Below are 26,585 nucleotides of genomic sequence, written 5' to 3'. Positions count from 1 at the left end.
GGGTCTTGACATATTAACTGATTCCTTCAGGGAAATTGTGCAGATATTATGAAACAGCGTACACACATGTTTATATATTTTAATGTTGTATTTGCAAAATAAGCTTGAATCATGTCTCACTGAAATTTATTGAATTAATAATTTTTAAGAGAGTGTATGCACTTTGTTCTTCTAAACCAAGTCTCAGATTATTGTTTTCTTCTACAGATTTCATTCTTTCTAACCTGGTGAGAGTCATGGAAGGGCTAGAGTGAAGTTTGTAGAGAAAGATTATAGTAACAAGGACGTTGCTCTGTTTTTAACTCCCTGGGACTCAATTTTCTCTTCTGAGAATAATTATGAAAACCATCTGTGGGGTTTGGGCAAGAATTAGAAATAAAGTGTATATAATAAAGAGATCACTCATTGCGCATAATGTTGCTTAGAATGAATTTAGTGATTAAGAGAAATTTTTGGATTTCATAAAGATGTGTGCTTGCCTGGCCCCATAGTGCAAGTTAAGGATATATATATTTAGGAGTCAGAGAAGCCTAGGATTAAATCACAGATCTACAATAATAATCAGTGAAACCTGACCCCATAGTTCAAGTTAAGGACATATATTTAGGAGTCAGAGAAACCTAGGATTAAATCACAGATCTACAACTAATTATCAGTGTGACCTCAAAATTCTGTATCCTCCTCTTCTTCCTCTGTGATTCCATTTGCTGATTGTGTGTGTGTGTCTGTGTGTGTGTGTGTGTCTGTGTGTACATAAATTAATCATCTGCATCTGCCTCTTCAGCTCAGTCATGTCTTAATTCTGACAGAATTTAAATTTAAAACATTTTCATTGAATGCACTATACACTTTCTACTGTTTTCTTTACATCAGATTATAGTACCTCCATCTACTTACACAGTTCTGACTATAAACTTCTAAGTGAAGAAACAGAAATGTTCCCTCTTGCCTACCATGTGACATTTACCAGCAAACCTGGTCACTGTACTTTTAAACCATGTCTTGAACCAGTCTTCTCTCCATTGGTAGGCAGTATGGGATTCCTACCTCTGCCATGTCTCACTTGGTTCTCCTTTTAACCACACCCTCAATCAATTCTCAACCAAGAATTCACAGCACAAGCCTGTACTGTTCACACGCTGCTGGTGGTTTTCCTATAAACTTAGAATTTGATGGGAAAATCCTTTCCAGGAATACTGCATCATTTAATTCCAGACAATAGCAAACCCTCTCCTTGTTCTCTCATTCTACCCTCACTGGCTTCTAATTTTATGAAGTGTCACAGACTCTCCTCACTCAAGAGAGTAATAAAGGAGTCTTCTGATCTCAAGTTAATGCAAGTTTCTCAGCGACCTCCTCTGACCCCGTCATAATCAGAGCCCTTCACCCTTCACTATGCTGTGGACTCCACAAGGCTTAGTGCCATAGTCACCTGCTGACTCAGCATTCAAAGAGCAGTTATTAACAAAAAAAAAAAAAAAAAAAGGAAGAAAGATATATGAATGGATGAACTTGGGAACAGTACTTAACTTTCTTAGTGCCTCAGTCTCTTCTGTAAAATGGGACAGTTAGTAAGTATGGACTTAACAGAAAAATCTTAAGGATTTTAAATAATGTATATAAGTCACTTAAAAATTGTTAGTATATAGTATCTTTTACAATTTTCTTTCCTAGAATTTCTCATCATTCTATTCAGTTCCAAAAAAGATTGAGAAAAAAATTTTCTTGAAATGTGATTCTGATCAGTTCAAATTTCTTTTCATAAAGTCTTAAGAGAACATCCAAGAATTGTATAAACATATTTATAGCAATACAATTAAAGTACACATGGATATATATAATATATTATATAATAATAGAAATAATAAAAATGAAGTAAATATATGCATTCATAAATTCTTTTTTATGTTAAAGGAGAAAAAAATTATTTGATAAAACATGTAGCTCCTTGGAAATTTGTAATGCTCGTGAAAATTAGTGCATTTGTGCATTCTTATGTAATTGATCAAAATATTCTTCACTGAACTAATAGATTATCACAATGTGATAGTTTTATAATGCTGAATGTCTATGAGTTATTTATTAAGACCCATTTTAAGTTCACCTTGCTAACATATTTCATTAAATTAGATTTATAATAAAAATTTAACTTAGTTAAAAAATTATAATATTATTTAAGATATATGTGTATTTTATATATATATATAATTTTACTACTTGGAATGGAACGTAGGTATTCTTAAACACTGAGCCATATCCCCATCTCTTTTTTTTTTTTTATTTTTTAAATTTTAGGACAAAGTCTTGCTAATTTGCTCAGGGCCTCCCTAAATTGTTGAGATTTGCTTTGAGGTTGCCATCCTTTTACTTCAGTCTCCTGATTGCTGGGATTAAAGGCATGTACCGCTGCACTTGGCTTGATTTATATATTTTAAAATTTTGGCTTACAAATACTTAAAAATATTATGGAATTTCAATTGTATATATCATCTTAAAGTAAAATTTAGTACTCAGATTCAGATAGACATATAGTTACTATAGAAATTTTTTAGTAAATTTTTATCTTAACCTGACCCTTAAATCCTAATACATATGTCCATATACATGTGTGCATACATAATGTATATATAATGTGTATATGTGTATATATGTACATATATATGCAGATAAAGACTATATATGTCTTTATATGTCTGTCTTTATATGTCTATTTTTTGTACTTATAAGTATTTTGTCAGAAATATTTTCATGTTAAATATGTATTCCACGTCTTCTACTGTTGACATTATAATCACCTTTTGCAAAACAAAGAAAAAATATGCTCCTTTAGGATACCAAATTACATTGCAAGAGGTTTTGTTTCATTTCATTATTTCTGGTTCCATATCCAAATAGTTAATCTTCCTGAAACATAAGCTTTGGGTTTTTTTGTTTTTGTTTTTAAACCTGGGAAAAGATGAACCAAGAAGTAGTTTACATTTCCCTTTTCTTTGAATTCCACTCAATAGTGATTTTGTAAGACTCTATATACTGGAAATGTGTTCAGCTCATGGAAAAGAGTTTTCACTCTTACATAGAGGATGAATTTATGTGAAGCACTTATTTTTGACAGAAGTAGCACAGGGCCAGGCCAGTGCTCACATTGTGCTGGCTCTATACTCTCTCATACTCTCTTTAACAGCCTCGGCCCAATGGAACTTGCCAATATTTGCACATGATCGTCACATTTGACTCTAGTGTTTTCTCCCATCTCAACATGATACTTGACAGTCTTCTATTGGGAAATGGAGCAACAGAAATTGCTAAATTATTAAATTGTTAAACAAGGTCTTTAAGAGATTTGGGTGTCAACTAAAGATGACCAGATAAGTACTCAGCAAAAGATAATATTCATGGAACAGGCTACCAAAGAGATAGTTAGTTGTTGTTGTTGTTTTTTTTTTACTTAATTTATGGAAATATATATTAGAAGGTCTATATTGATTTTATCAATGAAATAAATGTCTTATTCCTTCTAGAAGTAAGAGTTTTGAGTCTCATCAATAAAAATGTGAGACATTAATATGTCTGATTAAAAAGTCAATTGGCCCTAACCTACAGCAAAATGAGAAATCAATGGATAAAATTGATTCCCTATTATGTATTTCATTACTTTGTGCTGAACATTAAAATAAGTAAATAAATATATAGAAAAAAAATTCCCTTCTTCACCTAGTCATTATACTTTGGGAAATACATATATTTTAAAATAACTGCATAGTTCAACATCCATAGTTTCTTCTAAAATATATAAATTATTTTTTATATAAATTTTATGCAGATTTATAATTTTGTACAGCTAAATGATTTAGATGCTATATCAGTCCTACAAAGAATTTTACCAATTGGGTATGGTGGCACAAATGTGTAATCCCAACAGCTTGGGAGGCTGAGGCAAGAGGACCGAGTACAAAGCCAGCCTCAGCAACTTAGTGAGGCCCTAAACACCTTAGTGAGTCCCTGTCTCAAAATATTAAAATAAAAAATTAAAAAACAAAAAATGTTGGGGATGTTATTCAATGGTTAAGCACCTCTGGGTTCAATCCTGATACACACACACACACACACACACACACACACACACACAAACACACATTTCCTTTTTTTTTTTTTTCTTAGCAAAAGTTTAATGTGTTTAAAAGTATATTACTTGCCAGGTGTGGTGGCACACACTGGTAATGTCATAGACTCTGGAGGCTGACACAGGAGATCCATAAGTTCAAAGCCAGTCTTCGAAAAAGAGAAGTGCTAAGCACTAAGCAACTTAGTGAGACCCCGTCTCTAAATAAAAAACAAAATAGGGCTGGGGATGTGACTTTAGTGGTTGAGTGTGTCTGAGTTCAATCCCAGGTAACTCCCCCCCCCAAAAAAAAAAAAGTGTATTAGATCCATGGTTCTAACCATTCACATGTTATAGGACAAAGTCATTATTAATACACTGTATCATGCTGAGATAACATTTTATTATGATACTAGACACCTGTAAGTAACAGAAAAAATGCTTCTCTAAATTTGGAATTGTCTCCTAATATATTCTACCTTTCTACTCTTAAGCTTTTACATGGGTCAAAAATATTTTTATAACAATTTCCAAATAGATATTATAAAATATTGTAAAGATTACTAAGTAACATTTATGATAAAATGCTTAAATAGATTATTAATACAAAAATGATTTTTTTCAGAAAAAAACAATATCTATAGTCATGTTGTTATGAGCCATAAGATAAACAAGAGGATTCATTCATAGGGTTGGCAGTTGGTAAGGTGAATACCAAGAGCTAAGGCATGGGGCTGGGGATGTGGCTCAAGCGGTAATGCACTCGCCTGGCATGCGTGGGGCGCTGGGTTCGATCCTCAGCACCACATAAAATAAAATAATGTTGTGTCCACCGAAAACTGAAAAATAAATATTAAAAAAATTCTCTCTCTCTCTCTCTCTCTCTCTCTCTCTCTCTCTCTCTTAAAAAAAAAAAAGAGCTAAGGCATGAGAACGATGTTTGTGCATACAGAATTTGCCATGGTGAGAAAAACATTATGAGACATGTAAAAGAAAATTGGGCAATTAACAATAAGCACAAACAATAAGCTAATAAATGTACCTCAAAACTCAAAATGTGATACATATAACATTTTGATTCCTTCCCCAATTTTATTTCAAAAAACCAACTATGTTTCTATTGTTTATAGAATAAAACAAGAGTCACACTATGAGTCTGCTAACTTGTTTGCTTATATTTCCATTTAGACCAGACAGTGATTTCTCTGAAAATTATGTAGCTCAAGGACACAGCCATGCATGCACACACAAACCACCACAGTTTTTTCTTCAGGTTTTTTTTCAGTTGGATAAATGATTATTTGAAAGAAATTCTGATATACTATTTGTAATTGTGAAAATTTTCACAGTCACTTTGTATCATAATGGCAAATGCATATTCTGAGACCCAAAAATGAACTGTATGAGAGATGTACTTACTAAACTATTGGTTTAGAGATTGTCCCACCCATGTGTCAAAATGACATGTACCACTAACGGGTGTTTAGAACATACAAACAACCCACATCTCCAAACAGATAATACACAAATTTTATTACCCATAATGGATTGTGATGTAACAGCTAAGATGATTGAACTCCATTTTATCTATCAAGAAGGAGAAATATTAGAAGAATAAAATTGAGTAAGAATAACAATAATGAGTTTGCTTCATAAGAGTTCATGGTTATATTGATATATCATGTAACATTTAATAATAAAAATGACTAAATTATTAATATATGTATTCAATAGAGAGAAAAGAAATTGATCAGACCAGACTTTAATCTGAAAGAAATGGACTCATACCTTTATTTTTCCACATTTTATTGGTACATCGTAGTTGTACTTAATGATGGGATTTGTTTTAACATGTCTGTATCTGCACACTATATAACATAACAATATATTTTGACCAATATTTATAGCTCCCAAGCACTTCCCCTTCCCTCGCCTCAGCTCCTATCCCGTTACTGATCTCACTTTGATTTTCATGAGATCCTTGTCCTCTATTTCTTTTCTTTTTTCCTCACTAGCTCTACTTATGAGAGAAAACATATCACCCTTGACCTTCTGAGGTTTGATTATTTCTTATTTCGCTTAATATAATGGTGTCAGGGTCTACCTATTTTCCTGAAAATGACATAATTTCATTTTTTTTCATAGCCGAATTAAACTACATTGTATATATACCACATTTTCTTTATCTGCTCATCCATTGATGCACATCTAAGCTGGTTTCATAGTTTGGCTATTGTAAATTGTGCTGCTATAAACATGAGTATGCATGTATCACTGCAGTGTTATGATTTTAATTCTTCAGGATAAATATTAAGGAGACATATAGCCAGGTCCTATTGAGGTTTCCTTTCTACTCTTTCGAGGAAGCTCCATATTGATTTTCATAGTGGTTGTACTAATTTAAAATTGTACTAATTAGCAACCCTATCAACAGTATAAAAGTAGTGCCTTTTCTCAATATTCTCTCCAGCATCTCAAAAGTTGTTGGCCATTTTTATTTCTTCTTTTGAAAAGTATCTGTTTAATTAATTTTCTCCTTTACTAATTGAGCTATTTAATTTTTAGATGTAAAATTTTTGAGCTGTTTATATATTCTAGATACTAATTCCCTGTCAGAATAATAGCTAGCAAAGATTTTCTCCCATACTATAGGTCCTTTCTTAACATTGTTAATTGTTTCCTTTGCTGTGAATTTTTTTTTTAATTTGATTCCATCTCATTTATTAACTCTGGCATTATTTCCTGAGCCATAGGATTTGGGATTCATAACTTTAGAACAACGGTGACTGCCATCATTACTCTTGATGAAAAAGAACCTTTCTTGATGAAAAAGAACCTTTAAATAAACCACCGTATGTATATAATTATATGATGGTTTATTTAGAGGTTTATATATATGATTATATATACATATATATACACACACAGAGAGATATGATGGTTTATATAGTGCATATTTATATAGCATATATTATATATATAATATATGCAATTTTGAGTTCAATTGTATCACAAGCCACATAATTTACACAGGTATTTACAAATGTCTGAATGAATCATTTCTTTCATAGATGAAACAAAAATATACTAAATGAAAAATTCTGAGGTCTCATGGTTAGCTTTCTTTCTATATACAAAGAAAGATACATGCTTTTTAAAAAATACTTTACTATACTCTAGCTTTCTGAGCTACTGCATAAATCGGGCTAAAAATAAAAAGAATTCTCAACACCCACCTGCATCTGCAAGAGCAATCTGTTCAACCCCATGGATTACCAATGAATCAAGATTTATGCAAAAGGTTTGGCTTTTAGAGTCTAACAGTTGGAAATACTCTATTAAAAAGTCAATGGATAGAAAATAGTTAAAAAGCATGGTAGATGCAAATGTATCAATAACTACTATATACAGAAAGAGTCTAAAACACCAAATAAAAAACAGGCTATTAAAATAGATTAAAAAAAATAAGAAACACCAAAGCATAGTAAACTCAATTAAAGAAAAAGACAAACATGTTTAAAGTAAAGGGATAGTGAAAGATATACCATGCTAACAATGATCAAAAGAAATTCAACTGACTTTCAGTTTCTGGTCTTTCATATAAAGAGCTCAGAAGTCTTTGAACCATTCCTAAGCAAAAAGTAAAAAAATCAGAATACACTAAAAAGTCAATAATTCTTTATAGATCTGTCAGAGAATTAAGGTTACAGGGCAAATTGATGATATCCTCCCCTGCCCTGCAAATTAGACATAGTTAGGCATATACAAACAAGTACAAGATATCAAAAACAGAAATAATTTACCCCAAGTAGAAACTTCTACAAAAATAAGTGCCAGGGTAGGTAGGAAAACCTGAAAGGTAATTAACAAGTTTCGGGAGGCTCAGTGTGGTCATGTTTGAGAGTTAAAATCTTCACTTGGTGCTGGTTATGTGAGAGCCACAGTACTTTTTGAATTTTACCTCTGGGAGTCCTAGCAGGTTCACATTTTAAAAACTCAAGAAAAATCTCTCCATGTTTCTGGTTGGAGGAGGGGGAATCTATCCACTTAAAATTATATCAGAACGTTTGGCTTTCCTTAACAAGGCCTGACCTCTCAAGAAATTTTACCAGTTTAACCTTTTGGGGGTTTTCAAAGTTTGATCAATTGAGGTGAAAGGACTTATCCAGCATACCAAAATATACAAAAAAATATTCTAAATGAAAGTCAAAGCAATTAGTAATAATACAAATCAAAGTTTTATTTTACTATTACTTATTCCTCCTCTAATGCTCTTCCCTTGTTTATGTAGATTTTAGTTCCAGGCTTATAAGATGTAAGTGTCTTGTCCCAACTAAAGGGGGAAAATTGAGAAGCACAGGTGGAGTTTATAGTCTAGGAACACAGTTTCACCAAAAGATTGTGATGCAGTCATAAACTATATAATTTCCCCTTCTTCCACATCTAGCAAACACACTGCTATACATCTATTCACTACAGTTCCTTTTGGTCAATACATCATGTGTAACTTACACCAAAAAATAACTAAATGTTTCAGTAGACCAATAACATAGTTTAGAAAGATAGAGAATGCGTAAAAATGAGTCCGACATGGCAGAAATGTTGAAAGATCAGATAAGGTATATATGTGAAATATCGTAGACAATATGTCGGAACAGATAGACAAAAAAGAAATGGAAATTATAAGAATAAAAGCAAAGATACAAATTAAAAAAATAACCAAAAACAGAAATGAAAATGCTTAAGGTAGGCTCATTAGTAGATTGCATTCAGCTAAGGAAAGAAATTACCTTTCAAAACTGAATGGTAAATAAAGGTCATCTCAGTCAAGTAGAAATTGAGAGAATACATTGCCAAAAGCCCTGTCTTTCAAGAAAAAGAAATAGAAGATCTGAAATAGAAGAAAAATTATATAGACTGGAATTAAAATCTACATAAACAAGGGAAGAACATTAGAGGAAGAATAAATAATAATAAATAAAACTTTTATTTGTATTATTACAACTTGCTTTGACTTTCATTCAGAATAATATTTTTTGGTAAACAATGCATTTGATGGCTATGGATTATGCATATGTCAAATAAATGTTGATAAATACATAAGGAATGAGATAAAGGAATTAGAAATACTTTGTTATTATAAAATACTTACACAATATGTGAAGACAAATAGAATATTTGGAGTGTACCAAAATAAATTATAAATGTATATTTCAATTTCTAGGACAAAAATTTTGAAATAAGTGAAAAAGAGAATTAACTGATATACTAATATGGAGAAAATGAAAACATAAAATATAAAACTGAAAGCAAAAATTCAGAAAGGGATTGGAATGTAGAGATGAGATGAAAATCAAGAACAATGAATAAAAATAAAAACAATTATGGTAGAATTTAATCCAAATATATAAATGACCAATAAAATGTCAATGATCAAAACATGCCCATTAACAGGCAGAGATAGTCAGAAAGAGTGGATCAAAATGTAAGAATTAATTATAATTGACTATAAGAAACTTACTTCAAATATAAAAGATACACAGTTAGTAGCAAAGGGATGGAGAAAGACGTACAATGCTAAGACTATTCTTTATAAGGCTGGATTAGATGGAGCAATTTTAAACACGGAACACTTGAGAGTATGTGAAATTCTGAAAAAAACACAGTACTAAATAATCAGGTCTTTCTTTCTTAGAAGACACAACAATCTTTAGTATCTATGCATCTGACAACAAAGTATGACTGTAATTGTAATATTAATACCCCTCTATAAGAGAGGGACAGATCCAGTAGGCAAAAAAGTCAGTAAGGATATAATTGAACTCACCAATATCATCATCAGTAGGATCTAATTGACATTTATAGAATATTTTACCCAAATACAGCAGAATACAAATTCTTTTTAAGCTCACATGTAATATTCACCAAGAAAGGTCATACCATAGATGATGATGATGATGATGATAAACTTAAGAAATGTAAAATGAGTGAAAAAATAGTATTTTCTTAGAATGTAATGAAATTAAGTAGAAATCAGTAATATAATGATAGTTGGGTTTTCTAAAATGCTTGAAAAATTAAACAATGCACTTCTAAATAATATATGTGTAAAAGAAAAAAAATCAACAGTAATTAAAAATATTTAAAAGGAAATGGGAATGAAAATACAACTTTTTGAAAATTTGTTGTATGTAGAAAAAGCAGTGCTTAGGGGAAAATTTATTGCCTATATATAAAGCAAGCTCAACATCAACAATCTAAGCTTCTACCTAAGGAAATCAGAAAAATAAGAGTAATTAAATTCAACATATGTCATACAAAGAAATAAAATTAAAGCATTAACTTTTATAAATAGAAGCTATTAAAAAAATTTAAAAAAAACAAAGCTGGTTCTGAAATTAATAAACCTCTGCTAGGCTAAGAATGGAAAGAGATCACTTCAGAGCCCAGGTCAATAAAGGAATAATAAAGGAACGCCGTGAAAAAATGTATTCAGGGAATTGACAAGATAACTTCTAGAGCTAAAAACCATTATATCAAATTGTAGTATATATAGTTAACCTACAAAAGTAATATGCTTTCTTATATACTGAGAACAAACAAGGAGAAATTGAAATTAAAAGTACACTACCATTAAGAGCAGTGGCATTGAAATATGTAGGTTTAAATTGAAATATGTAGATCTATATCTGCAAAAATTATGCAAATATATATTAGGGAAACTATCTGATAAAAGAAAAAATTAAAATGACTAAATAAGTGGAATATTTCCATGTCCATTGATAGGAGGACTCTAGATTCATTTATAGATTTAAAATCATAACAATCAATGTCCCAGAAAGTTGCATTGTAGATATCAACACAGCAATTCTGAAGCTGAGATGGGAGAAGTAAAAGACATAATAATTCACCATCTAGCGAAAAATCAAACAATAATGGGAGACTGGCACTTCTTGACAGCAAGACTTAGTAAAAACCTATATTAATCAAGACACTGTAGCATTGGAGATAGCAAAAGAGAAGGAAGGAGAAGAGGGTAAAAAAGGAGGAGGAGGGGAAGGGAGAGGAAAGGAGAGAAAGATCAATTGAATAGAATAGAGAGCTCAGAAATAGTCCTCCAAAATTATCAACTTGTCTGTGACTAAGCAGTAAAGGCAGAGCTGGGGTTGTAGCTCAGTGATAGAGCACTTGCCTAGCAGTGTGAGGCACCGGGTTCGATTCTCAGCACCACATATAAATAAATAAAATAAAGGTCCATTGACAACTAAAAAACTTAAAAAAAAAAAATGAAGAAGAAGAAGAAGAAGAAGCAAAGGCATTCCATGAAGAATAAGCAATCTTTTAAACAAATGGTGCTGGAAAAATTGGGCATTCATGAGAAAAACAAACAAACAAACATGCAAACGAAGAGGTGAAGAATATAGACACAGATTTTACTGCTTTGGTGAATACTGACACAGAATGAATTATTCACAAAACTATAAGATATAAGTATATAAATCATCTGAAAATAACAGAGGAGAAAAACTGGGCGACCTTAGGTTTGGTGATGAGTTTTTAGACATATCACCAAACACGTGATTCATAACAGAAATAATTGATCGTCTGGATTGCAATAAATTTTAAATTTCTGTTTTGTGATAGGCATGCTTAAGACAATGAGAAGAAAAGACACAGAGTGCAGGAGTATATTTACAAAAGACATAACTGTCGAAGCAGTATTATCCAAAGTACACAAAGAACCTAACACCACATATTAATAGGGAATTGCAAATCAAACAAGGAGATGCCACTACACAGCTATCAGAATGGTAAAAATCTAAACATTGACAAGAAATGCTGGCAAGAATGTGCAGCCACAGGGACTCCCCCCGTTCATTGCTGTGGGAATGCAAACTGGTACAGCCAGTTTGGAAAACGTTTTGGCAGTTCCTTACAAAGCTACACATACTTCTACCATATGATCCAGCAAGCACATTTCTAGGTATTTACCCAAATGAATAAAAACTTATGTCCACACAAAAACCTGCACGCGAATGTTTATAGCAGCTGTAGTTTTAATTGCCAAACCTGGGAAAGAACCAATATGTCTTTCAATAGGAGAATGAATAAACAAATGGCAGTATATTCACTGAGCAATAAATACAAGTGAGCTCTCAAGATAGTTAAGAAAGCTTAGCACGGTGGCAAATGTCTGTAATCCCAGCTGTTCCATAGGCTGAAGCAAGAGGATCAAAAGTTTGAGGATAGCCAACTTAGTGAGACCCTGTTTTAAAATAAGGAATAAATAGAGGTGGGGATACTTTTCAGTGGTAGAGTCCTTCTGGATTCAATCCCCAACACTGAAAAGGTCAAACATAGCAAAACAAAACAAAGACATTTAAGGAGAACCTTAAATGCATAAAATCACATGAATGAAATCAGTGTGAAATGACTACATATTATAAAATACTAACTATAAAACATTCTGGGAAGGCAAAACTGCACAGACTGGTAACAAGATCTGTGGTGCCAGTGGTTTGGGGAGACTAGCAATGGTGAAGCCAGCAGAACATAGAGAATTCCTAGGACTATGGAATCATTTTATGTGATATTGGAATGGTTGATATAAGACATCACACTTTTTATTAAACCAATTAATAGTGCAACCCAGAATCAAACCTAATGTAAATTATGAAATATACTTGATATAAAATTTAGTATTTGTCATGGTTTGGATATGAGGTGTCCTCAAAAGGCTCATGTATGAAGCAATGCAAGAAAGTAAAGAGGTTAAAATGATTGGGTTCTGAGAGCCTCAATTTAATCCATATTAACAAATTAATGAATGGATTAACTGGGTGTTAAGTGCAAAGAGATAGGGTGTGGCTGGAGGAGGTATCTGAAATTCAATGCACTTTCTCCTCAATCATTCACAAACCTAAAACTGCTCTAAGAATTAAAATCTATAAACTAAAAAATAGGTTTTTCAAAATAAAAATCTGCCAAGGATGAAGATAATTTTATATTTAATGCATCACATATGACCTACAGTCTACAAGTAACTGTAAGATTCACTCTCTTCTTGGTCAAATAGGAACAGGGTAAATAAAGCATTTGAGCCACTGTGGTTAGCCTACTTTCTCCACGGGAGAAAAATACATGTTTTTAAGCTGATTTTTTTTTTACAGTACATATTTCTAAGCTACTGCATAAATCTCCTAGACTAAATATAAAGATGATTCCCAACCCACCCAGGCCTGTAGGAATAATCTGTTTGCAGTCCCTGAATTTCATATGATTTGAGATTTATGCCAAATTTTGTTTTGTGGGAATGTGTCATAATTGAAAATATTTCCTTCAGTTTTATTAAATATATGAAAATATGTATTTGGGACTATAAATACCAGATTCAAGAGACAGGAAAGGAAACAGCATTTTAGAGAGTTACTTCAGGCCATTTTGTTAGCATGATAGGAAGTGGATATTTAATACTGTTTCCTGTACTATTTCTCATGCATAAAATAGTATATAATAACAAGTAAGAAGAGCTAAACATTATATAATCTATAAGTTAAAGCAAAGTAAACTGAGTAAATTTATAAAATAAATTTTTAAACTATGGTAGTATACTCTAATATAACTCTAATATATATATATATATATATATATATATATATATATATATATCTCCATGAGACAAATCCAGAAACAAGCAAAGTTTAAATAAATAGAAAAGAAATAATAAACATAAATTTAAAAGGCGAAAAATGTTGCTCTCAATAAAGAAGATAGCTAGAAGAGGCAACACATGCCTCTAATCCCAGCAACTCCAAAGTCTGAGGTAGGAGGATTGCAAGTTCAAGATCAGCCTGGGCAATTTAGCACATCACTAAGCAAATTATTGAAATCCCTGTCTCAAAATACTAAAATCTTCATAAAATGTAAAAAGGTATGGGGATGTAGCTCAGTGGCAAAGTGCTTCTGGGTTCAATCCCCAGTATAATAACAATAAATTAAAAGGAGAAGAAAATGTTCTCTAGAATTCAAGAGGAAAAAATATCATCGTTTGCAGGAAAAAGATAGTAAGACTAATATCCCATTTCTAAATAATGACTTTCTGGCTAAGGAGGAAACATAGTCAAAAGAAAGAATAAGCATTTTATATACACGCAAATTACTTTCACAAATTATGAGCACTAGGAGTTACCAACATGCAATAAGAACTATTCCTGAGCAATTTAACTTAGGAAGAAAAAAAAAAACAGGTAATATACAGGAATAGAGATACTTTGGTATGACTAATGACGAACAACAATTAACCAAAGACTTGATGATAGTAATAAAGGAAAAATTTTCATGATTTCAGGCTCTGACTATAGAGATACATTGCAATTTTGTCAAAAAAAAGTCATGGAGTAAATGTCTTCAATAGTTAAAAGATCTGCCTACGAAGGACAAATTGAATGTTTCATGACTGTAAAATGGAATGAAGTCATAAAGAGGAAGAATGTACTGAGGTGTGCTACAATGTGGATGAATCTCAAAAATATTATGCTAAGTAGAAGAAGCTCACACAAGTCACATAGAACCTGGTTCCTTTTATCTGAAATGTCCATCCTTAGATACAGAGAACAGCTTATGGTTGCCAGGAAGGAAGAAGGAGTAGTGGCTGGACCATGGGCACAGGTGTTTTGGAGTGATGAAATGCTTTACATTTAGATTGAGTCAGTGGGTGGCACAACACTGTGAATGAGCTCGTTGTGCTGAGTTGTCCACCTTTAAGCAATTCATTTTATACTGTATGAAACAAGCAAAAGGTAGTCAAGAAAACAGGAGAATACAGAAAAGAATCGAGTAAACAACAATATTTGTCCTATAGTTGTTAAGGTCTGTAAACAAGTCAGATTGGCACCTGTTATTTTGCCAGAGAAATGTTAGTCTGTAAATAAGTCTGCATGGCGCCTGGCCAAATGCCAGAGGGAGTGGTTTGTGAAGTAACAAAAGCAAGCCATTAAGTGTGGAGATTCCTTATTGGTTGACTGCTGTATCTATTTTATGCTAATTAGATAAGCTGTGTAAAATGTATAAATATCGCTCAGATCCTACAATAAACGGCTTCCACTCCTGCTGCATCAACGTACACAAGTTATTCGTCACCCCCCCAGTTATTCTGCTGCAGCCGGCCTGCGGCATATAGTTGTTCCTGAGAGTACAAGAATATTATTTTAAACATAGGATGAAGGGGAATAACTGATTACAAGCTGATTTGATTACCATTTAGTGTTCATAGGAATTAATAAGAAAAATCTAATCCAAACCAAACTAAATCAAAAATATAGGTCACTGGCTGTTTTCATCAGCTATTTTGCTGCTGTGACTAAAAGATCTGACCAGAACAATTGTAGCAGAGGAAAAGTTTACTTGGTAACTCACGATTTCAGAGATTATGGTCCATAGAAGGCTGGCTCTCTTCCTCGGGACTCAAGGTGAGGCTGAATCTCATGGCAGGAGAGAGTGGCAGAAGGAAGCCCCTCATATCATGGTGATCAGAAAGCAGAAAGATAGATAGAGACAGTGTCTCCACACTTCAGACACAAAATATATACCCTATAGCCACACCCCAGTGAACCACTTCCTCCAACCACAACCCACCTGTCTCCGGTTACCACTCAGTTAATATCATCAGGGATTAACTAAGTCAGTAATTAGGCTAAGGCTATAACCCAATCACTTCTTTTCCAAACCTTCTTGCACTGTCTCACATATGAGCTTTGGGGGAACACCTCACATCCAAACCGTAACACTGGCAAGAATGTATAAAGTTATCAATGTAAAGAAGCAAAATTTAAGTCATTAGAAGCAAAATATAAGTCATTCTAAAGGGAAAAAAATGTGTGAAAAAAAGAGAAACCTCTTATATAAAATAGATCACAAACCACAATGTTTTAAATGGAAGTATACATCACAAAATTAAAATCTAAACATTAAAGGAAAGGGATCGAATAGTGAGAAATTGCCAGTGGTAGAGTACACTCCAAATTAGACTATGCTTTGTACATTTCCTTTTGGAATCTTGTATTTATCATGCAACATGAAAGAAAAAAATTCCTAATATTGAAAATTAAATGGAAAAAAAACTGAAATGTCACAGATAATATAGTTGTGGCATAATCACACATAAAAGTCGCATAACTTAAAATAAAATTTAACCATACATATGTAGAAGGGTACACCAGAAGATTAAAAATACAGTGTGGGAAATATAAATTCTTTTCAGTTCTCATATTGTTGTTGCTGTTAATGTTGCTATTCTAAAATTGTTGTTTGTATTGTAATATGAAATTAGTAGTAACTGGGAAATACTCCATATTTTCCATTTCAGGTATCCTATAGAAAAAGGATTCTTTCATGGAGAAGAGATCAATAAAATAGAGGAATTTAAATGAAATTCCCTTGTAATGAATTTTAAGAATTGGTATGAACTAATTCTGGCTTTACATGTTAAATTATAATCTTTTGTAAATTATTTCAATAATTTCAAGCTTGAAAATATTTCAGGCTTAAAAAATGAACAACTGAATATAAATTAGATATCCTAAAATATAAACTGGTGTTCCACATGTCACAACTTTTCTCTTAAAGGATGTTGTTTGGAGAAATGGCTGATTTTGGATTGTGGCAGGAACTATTTGTTATGTGTCTAAAACATCAGGCTAATTATTGAACAAGCAGTCAAGTACTGCTAAGAGTAATGATTACAAAAGAGGTACATAACTAAACAAGTAAGCATTTAAAAGGCATGATAATTGAATAATAGATTGATTAATAAAAATGATACAGGAGCAACATAAACAGGTCCTCAGAAAAGACAATTTGAGCTGGAAACAGTGACACATTCCTGTAATTTCAGGAATTTAAGAGGCTGAGGCAGGAGGATCATAAATTTAAGGCCAGCTTTAGCAAGTTAAGAAGGCCCTAAGGAACTTAGCGAGACCCTGTCTCAAAAAATTAAAAGGGCTGGGGTGGTGGCCCAGTAGTAAAACACCTCAGGGTTCAAGCCCTAGTACTTCTATTACCAGGGATTTAGTTTTACCTCTTATTAACCTCATTAAAATTGAACCATAAAATGAGTACCTTAGTCTGATTCCCTTACCTCAATATTATGTATGTGGGTTTTTCCCCATGATATTGTATGTATTGCTAGTTAATGCATTTGAATTACTTTGTAATACTTCTTTGCATGGATAGAGCACAATTCATTTAGTTACTCTATTGACAAGCATTTGACTTTTTTCCAGTTCTTGGTTATTATGAGCTACATGACTATAATGATCTTTGTGTAAAGTTTAATAGACATAAGAATGTCTTTCTATTGGAAATATCAAATCGGTTTTTGAAAAAAAATTTTAATGAAGGAAATAACCAATCTGTAATACTAGGTAAACAAATAGTAGAAGACAGGAAGTTGTTATAATTTGGTATATAAGTATTAGCTTATAAACTAGATAGCAATCATAGAATTAGAATAGAAAATATATGCAATAGGATTTTTTTAAAGACCTAGGAGGTAAGTGGGTTAAAATATAGGGTTGACAATTGGATGGTTGTATGCATACTAGTTTTCATATAAATACATTACTGTGGTGCATGTATATGCATAGAACTTATATTTTACTATTTGGGAACTAATATCCATAACTCTATAAATCTAAATTACTATGGCCAACACAATTGAAGTATTGACAGAAAAGCATTAACGTCTCCTAAATCTACTTAAGTACATTTTCCCAACAGTATTGGGAGCAGAGCTCTCAACCCCCAGTTCACATCCTTTGGAAATACACAGTACAGAGTGTTCTTGTGGGAGTCACACGGTACCATTTGTATTATGGGTAATTGAGAGATTAGTTTTGTGCTGCAAAATAATGGAGGGCAATGAATCAAGCATTCATTTCCTTTCCACAGAGAAAATGAGGAAAGAGATTGAACAGATGGAGCTCCAGGGAGGCAAACAAGATCTAGGCCACAAGGAGTATAACCAGTAGGTGTTCTCAAGTTAAAGAAAGACTGATGCCCTTCATGCAGATAAGCGTGGTATCCAACGGCTTCACCATAGCATAATCATATACTTACCTCCATTCTGTTACCTGTACTTGTAAGTTGCCTTGCCTGTACCAAGAACAGTTCTAAGAACAGACTAAGTCAAAGGGAAAAGGGATGGGTCAGGGCCAAGGACAAACAGGCCCATTGTCATTACAACTGAGACAGTTAGGTTCCTGATCTAAGCAGGCAAAGGATGTCGTAGGGAAAACAGACAGAAAAGCAAAGGATAATATCAAGATTGTTCAAGCTCTTTTCTGGAGGAGGCATGAGGCTTGCAAAAGAGAATGGATTCTTCGTATGGGAGAGCACAGCTTTGAATTCCAAACCTTATTCCTGCTTGTGTTGACCCCATTTCTCCATGGTGGCGCCACCATTTCTGTTTCATTTCTGACTGTTTTCCACCTTGTTCCCTTTATCTTTAAGAAAAGGTAAGCGAATTTCTCTCTCACTTGCAGATTTCTGCTGTTTTCCCATTGCTTATAGGCGAATGTGCAAAGTTCTTCTTCATCAGTTAACCTTGTCTATATAGAGAGTATTCTTGCCCTTTATCTTCAAACCAGGGCAAATTAATCATGACTCCAGAAATAGGCCTGAATCAGGACTATTCTACACAAACTATGTCACATGGTCACCAAGGGAAAGTTACACACATACAAATCGCCATCGACATCTTTCCTTTGCTTTGCCACATATCATAGGTTTTAGTGACAGTTCTTATTTTCTATTATTCTCTGAGGCTCAGCTGTTCATAATTACTGCTTCTTCAGCAAGGAGTATCTTTATTGTCCTCTCCACTTTAGCAATTACATTTTTTCTTTCATGATGTAGCATAAGTACTATGTCATGCAATATTTTCTAATGTATGTTACCAGCAAGTGTACTCCATTATTAATGAAGATTTAGAATAAGTGATTTTCAGCACAGCGCTCGGGATACAGTGTTTGTGAACTGCGTTTTATTTACATTTATTTGCTTGTTTGTTTTTTGATGCTAGTGATCCAACCCAGAACCTCAGCATGCTATCTAGGTATATGTCCTACCACTGAGCAACTCCCCAGCTCTTTACTCTTCTTCTTGTAATCATTAATGCATGTGTTTCTTAAAAACAACTATACACTTCTCCAGGTTAGCATTCTGTCCCAAAATGTTGTTTCTGACTTAATACCAACAAGACTGTTTTGAATATATTAGTTTCAAAATATCTACTGGGTGAGTAAAAATATTTTTTACCCTAATGCCTGCCCATCATAGTTTGCTATCTGCAGAAGGTAAAATGTTTTAAAATTCCTTTATAAATTCCATTATTTTCACAGATTTCCTATACAAGAAAGAAGTGATGTGAAAAACAGTTCAATAGCTTGTGCTGTTCTAAATTATGTTTTGTGATTTTCTAAATAGTAACATTAGTAAAGGCACTAAATCCTCCTTTGACAAAATGATTTAAAGTATAACTGAACATGCAAAATGAATCCAAAATTAATTCAATATACATGGCCATGGTTACACGGTCATTCATTACAGGAGACAGTGCTTTATACATAATTTCCAATGCTTGGAAGTTACATTTTCTACTGTTAATAAGTATATTCTGACACCATCATGGATTCTACCAAGTTTAGCAAATACTACAAGCTAGGAGAATATGTACACATTTATTATGTTTTACTGAGAGGAGTTCAACCTCTTGAATTGATCACTGCAGTTGATAGGACTGAAATTAAACATCATGAAAAGAACAATAACAAGGTAAGGTGAACTCTGACCAAAAAAGTCAGAAAGAAAATGTAAGAGTTAAAACTGTTTCAAGTAACTGAATGGCATAAATGGAAAAATTGATAAAAACATTTAGGTAACTTTGTTTGAACATTGTCTTCTCACATTCAGTTTCCTTTTTTCTGAATTTCCAGGTAGCATTTACTCAGTGAAAATTCAAAAGTAGAAATGTGCTTGTCATCAGCACATTTTCAGCTCCCACCTGTGAGTTGTTGAGCTTAATTGCAGCACAGATGCTCGTGGTAGGAACAAAGTAGAGGAGAGCTTTGATGATTTGCACCTTTAGTATTATTATTTTTTTTCTTTCTTTTCAGTGGTTTTAAATAAAAGATAATTAAAAAGGCATAACTACGTTCACTGTGAGTGTTCAAGAAGTGGGGGGAAGCATTCTTAGAATGACACACACCTCATTTTTAACTATTTCACATTTTAGTTCAACATTATGGGTTTTTTTGCTTTGTTTTCTGAAGCAGTCTGCAGTCTGTAATTTTCCATTCAGTATTCAATAACTCTGTGAAATAATTTCACCAGCTGAAATGTTAGTTTGTTTTGTCTTTCATGTTATTTTTATCTTCCTTGAAACAATTCTCAATAATGTTGCATAATATAATCATTTCAGGTTTTTTTTCAATTTACTATATTCTATCTAATTTGTGGGAAATGTCGATAAAATAAATACAGAGTTTGAACAGTATGGAGGTTTTTATAAAGTGAATTTAGAAATAATTATTCATTTTGACATGTAATTTATCTCCTGTTAGCTCCAGGGAAGCAATGATACTGTTCTTTTTCTATAGGTCACACGTGGAAAATGGGGTTGAGTTGCAATGAACGCTGCATCACAGATATAAGAGACCAAAGTGAAGCTGACATTACTCAGTGACTCCCACAGCCCTGTCGCCTGATCTGGCATTTTAGAAATTGTAATGCTATTTTAGAAGTTGAATGCATACCTTATACAAAAAAGCATTAAAATAGCATTCAACTTGAATCTCTTTAATTAATTTTTTTAAATAAGGTAAATTATTTAAAACCTGTAATGATTATTTTTATTAATGAGTCATTTAATACGCACTGTATAATCATTAAGTTCAAATCTGTCAGTCTGTCAAATGCTACAGGTAGAACTGTTACCTCAAGGATACAAAAAATATGATGCACCCTCTTGTTCTCTACCTAATGACCTCTAGAAAACAGAAAAGTTCACCAATATTTAAATAGAAGATAAATTAAAAGTACTCAGGAAAAGTGTAAGCCAGATGCAGAGTCAGAGGAGATCATATTTAATTGGAGAGATTACAACAATCTTTGTGTAACAAGTGACACTTAAAATTGTCCTATAATTATCATTTCTTCTTTGACATGGGGTGAGAGAAGAGGTGATACAAATCATTCCAGATTTATGAAATACCATAAGGGAAAAAATGACTTTAGAAATTATAAAACATTTTGAGGAAATGGCAAGATGTTTGAAACTTTTCCATGAGACTCAGGTCTCCACCTGTACCTCCTTTCCTTCAAGTAGACAACAGTTTGTCACTTGATATGAACATGACCAATAAAACTGTCAACCTCTTCTCCTTCTGGCATTGCAATCCTTTGATACTTACCAGAGTCATTTCACTGTCTCTTGATGTAATCTTCTAAAACCAAAAGAAATTGAGTTACATGGAACTCAAATCCCAATTACAATTGCAATGATTCTTTCATTTTCATAATAATTATGCCATCTTAACTTAATCAATTGCATGGTAAACAGGATCAATTGACCTGGAGTATAATCCAGGGGGAGACTTGCACACTCCCTGATATAGGAGGCAGAGCTAAGACTGGGGAGACTCCAAAACTCAAGTATGCAGTGTGATGTACTGAGGAAGGAAAGTCTGCACAGGCAGATACCACAAGGAGTCCACAGCAAGTTTCCTGAAGATTCAGCTGATTACCAATCCTATGGCTATGTGACAAAATTATCCAAAACCAGAGAAAGGAATATCTAAACATTAGATGACATAGTACCCCATCCTCACAGAGACCAAAAACAATGCCTGTCCCTCAGCCAGAGTAAAAATTCAGAATAGTTGGAGTCCTGAGGAAATAACTTTGAAGGTTCCTGGCTCAGTGATCTACCATTAGCCCTGGACTGAACACTACTCTACTCCAACCTAAAATCTTAAGAGTAATATATGAAAGGATTAACTCTACGTAACTTCACTATATGCCATAACAAAGCTGAGTAACATCTATAGGAATACAAATATTATGCAGAAGAAAATATGGTAAAGTACACAATGTCTGACATTTGATTTAAAAAATGACTAGGGATACAAAGTATCGGGGCAGTTCCACCTCTAATAGATAAGAAATCAATCAAAATTGACTCAAAAGTGACATAGATTTAGAGTTAACACAGATGTACATTAGAAAATAATTATAAATAGATTACACATATTCAAAGTGCTAAGTATAGATACAAAGACATAGGAAAGATCCCAAATCCAATGTCTATATGAATGGTGAAATATTTGATGTTATACAAACATACACACAAAGTGATTGACGGCAATTAAACATTATAAAGAAAAATAATAGTGAACCTGAAGACATAGTAAAAGAAATGACAAAATGAGCTACAGAGATAAAAAAGAATTATTAAAATATTAAAAATAGGGCTGGGGCTGTAGCTCAGCAGTAGAGTGCCTGACTTGCACATGTGAGGCACTGAGTTCGATCCTCACCACCACATAAAAAAAAATAAATAAAGATACTGCATCCATCTACAACTAAAAATATGCATATATAAAAAATAATAAAAATAAACATATCCTCACAGTTGACCAAACATATACATGAACAAGAAAATATTTTCAATTAAAACTTTTCAAGGTAATGAAAACTACCATCCCACATATCTAGCAATCTCAACAGAACCCAAGCACAAGAAATATAAGTAAAACTATACCAAAACATATCACAAGGAAGAGGTTCAAGACAAGTGATAAAGGACAAGTTTAAAAGGCACTGAGAGTGAAAGAGCCAAGATTTTCAGGGTCAGGAAATAAAGATGAAAGTATCTTCTCAGAAAATTAAGTAAAAGCACAACTACCACATTTTAATTAGAATGCTTCCCTCATTTTTAACAAATAACTCTATCCACTGAAGAGGTGTAGAGGTAATTCCCAGATGATCTAGTGGTAATCAACATCCCTGACAATGTGAATGCCCATTTGTGTCCTAAATTAGAGAAATCAGCATTGAAAGAAAGAATGGAGTGAAACTTTCAAAACTACATAAAAATTGATTGCTTGCTAAATGCTGATAAATGTTTTATCAATCATTTTTTTCAAGTCTGATAATAGAAAGTTAGTTATGTAGAAAAAGAAAGCCTTTGAACCTTAGCAATGATTATTGAAGTACTTAAGGTGGCAATGAGAACAACCTGACATTTAAATGACTTTGAAAAAAAAAGCTTTGTCCAGGAGATGAAAGAAGATATTGATCCCCATTCATTACATTGTCCTTTTTTTTTTCTTTTCAGTTATGTTTTGTTTTCCTTAATAAAAAAAATTCTCAAAGCAGCTGTGAGCTAATGATAGTTTTAAATCACCAGGTGTTTTCTAAGCATGTTCTATATCAGTTTGGCATCACTAAGTTCAAAAGTATATGTTGGCAATTTTATTTCATTGTCCTATATAGTATAGTTCCTCCACTTAACAAAATAGCTGATGACCAACAAGCAAAAAAATAAAAATTACTTTCTGTTAATGAAAACTTGTTACAGAGAAACCAATATAACACTGAATGTAGCCATTCAAATGAGGAAATTGCATCTGATGTTAAAAGGCAGGTTTTAAATTTTCATGTGCCTTTCCGCAGTTCTAAATGATTCTATTCATGTAGGACAAAATTGTGAAAGAAATTAGTTTTTCCGTAATCAAAAACAGCATGTAACTAAGGCTATCTGCTGTAGGGGATATATCAATTAAGTGACCTTTCAACTGAAATACCTGAAATAGACTGCAGTTTTAAACATTGATTTTTTAGACGCCTGTACATATTTTGGTGAATAGCACAAAGCTTTCTAAAGTGGTTGTTCCTGTAATTTCTAACTGAATAGGCTCTCACTGAGATATCTCTACTAATATAGGTATTGGAATCCATATTGATAAACATCAGATAAACTGCATATGTTATGTCAGTTTAGAAAACCATTTTGGAAATTGAGAGCATCATTTCTGCCATCTTAGTGCAGCTTCAGCATCATTGTATTCTAAATAAATTTGTACGCTCTATTCCATTAATGCCTCAACACTTAGAAGTAATGATGCATAACCAAACTGTATTGTGGAAGGTTGAATCACTGCTGATCTGAATTTGAATATTATGCAGCATCATTTGGTTCAAAATATCCTTCTTTTTACTAGTGTATGATTAGCTATGTGTACTGATAATACTCAGAAAAATCTCTGAAATTCTTGTTTAATGTTTAACCCCATAGACCAAGAGGCAGCAACCTAAAATGCATAAGCACAAACACATAGATACACGTAGGCAGATACATGCATGCATAAGAGTACAATAATAATACATTTGAATTTGAAAGTCAATAATGTGAAAAGTTCCATAAAATAAAGAAAATGTCAAGTGTGAAGGAAATGCACTTAGAAGAAAAGATAACACCATGAATAAAAACAAAAGATCAATGACAGGAAGTAAATGAGAAAATAAAAACTATCATATAATTTCACTTCTTTCTTTCTTATGAAGCAAGGGAAGAAATGCCTTCACAACAGAGAAAAATTATAAATGCAGGAAAGAATACATAAATGTACAAAAATAAAATATACTACACACAGGTAAAATACACTACAAATATCTGAGGTCTATCAACAATGTGGAGAATATGACCATTGCTCCAGGAGATCTCAGGGAATGAGAAAAAAAAGATAAACTAGATTTCTATTCACTTATGTAAAAAAAAAAATGACAGGTGGCAGATGTGTGCAGTCCTATAGTTTCAACATAATCAAATCAATGTGAGAACCAAATGTCATTACATCAATACAGATCAAGTAGGAAGCAGAATAGAAATTAATACATGTCAGATAGAAATGGCTCATGCTAAAGAAGAAATACCTAAGCACAACATATAAGTGTTTACAATACTTTATATTTCCATATGTTCTACTTCATATTGCATGAATGATATGTCCATAGAAAATTTACTCCAAATAATTTTGATGATTATTTTAATGACCATGATTTTTAGTCATCATGATTTTATGACTTGAAATATCTAGAAGCATATACTGATATAAAAACATTTACTTAACCCTGATATATTTTTAGGAAACTACTTGCAGAAAATAAAACTAAAAATGTTATCAATACCAGTAGTTACATCTCAATTTGAGATTTTTCATCTTTATGTTTTAATTGACAAATAATAGCTATATATATTTATTATGTAAAATTTGATGTTATGATATATGTATACATTGGGGAATGATTAAAATCTGGTTAATTACCACACCCATCACTTCACATACTTTCCATTTATTTCTTATGAGACTATTTAAAATCCACTCTTTTCATAATTTTGAACTACACAATACATTATTATTAATCATAGTCACCATAGCCTGCAGACCTCTGGGACTCATTCCCCCTGCCTATCTGAAATATTATGCCCTTTGATAGATATCTTTCCTTTCACTGTAAATCCCTCTCCCAAGCCTTATTCTCTACTGCTAATCAATTCAACTCTTAGATTCCACATATAAGTGAAATACATACAGTGTTTGCCTTTCTGTGGTTGACTTATTCCACTTAACATAATGTCCTCTGGATTTATCCAGAGTTGTAAATGACAGAAGATCCTGATTTTTAAGGCTGATCAGTATTCTGTTGTGCATATTTCTTTATCTATTCATCAGATGATGAACACCTAAGTTATTTCCACATCTTGGCTATTATGAATAATACTAATGATTATGGGAGTGTAGGTTACTCTTAAGCACACCATATTCAATTCCTTTGTATACATAACAGAGGGATTGCTTAATCATATAGAAATTCTATTTTTTAGTTTTCATGAATAAAGAAATTCTATAGTATTTTTCAAAATGACTGTACTAATTTATATTTCCATCCACAGTATGCAAGATTTCTCTTTTCTCCATATCCTTGCCCATACTTGTAACCTTTCCTCTTTTGACAAGCCATTCTAACAGGTACAAGATCTTAATTTGCATTTTTTTCATATATGTGTGTGTGTGTGTGTGTGTGTGTGTGTGTGTGTTTGATTTTTATGTCTTCCAAGAAGTATCTATTCAGGTCATTTATATATTAATTTAATAAGTGTTTTCTTCTTATGGAGTTGATTGAGTTTCTTATATATTTTGTACAAATGTATGCTTTGCGAATATTTTTTCTCATAAACAGTGGGTTGTACTTTCACTCTTTTATTGTTTTCCCTATTGTGCATATTAATTTTAGTTTGATGGAATTTTGTCTACTTTTGCTTTTTCTGCTTGTGCTTTTTGAGGTCATATCCAAAAAAAAAAAAAAAAAGAATCATTGCCCAGGCAATGTCACGGAGCTATTCCTCTGTTTCCATGAAGTAGTGTTT

The sequence above is a fragment of the Callospermophilus lateralis genome, chromosome 16, assembly GCF_048772815.1.
Source record: "Callospermophilus lateralis isolate mCalLat2 chromosome 16, mCalLat2.hap1, whole genome shotgun sequence".
Lineage (NCBI taxonomy): Eukaryota > Metazoa > Chordata > Mammalia > Rodentia > Sciuridae > Callospermophilus > Callospermophilus lateralis.
This window is presented reverse-complemented; position numbering follows the sequence as displayed.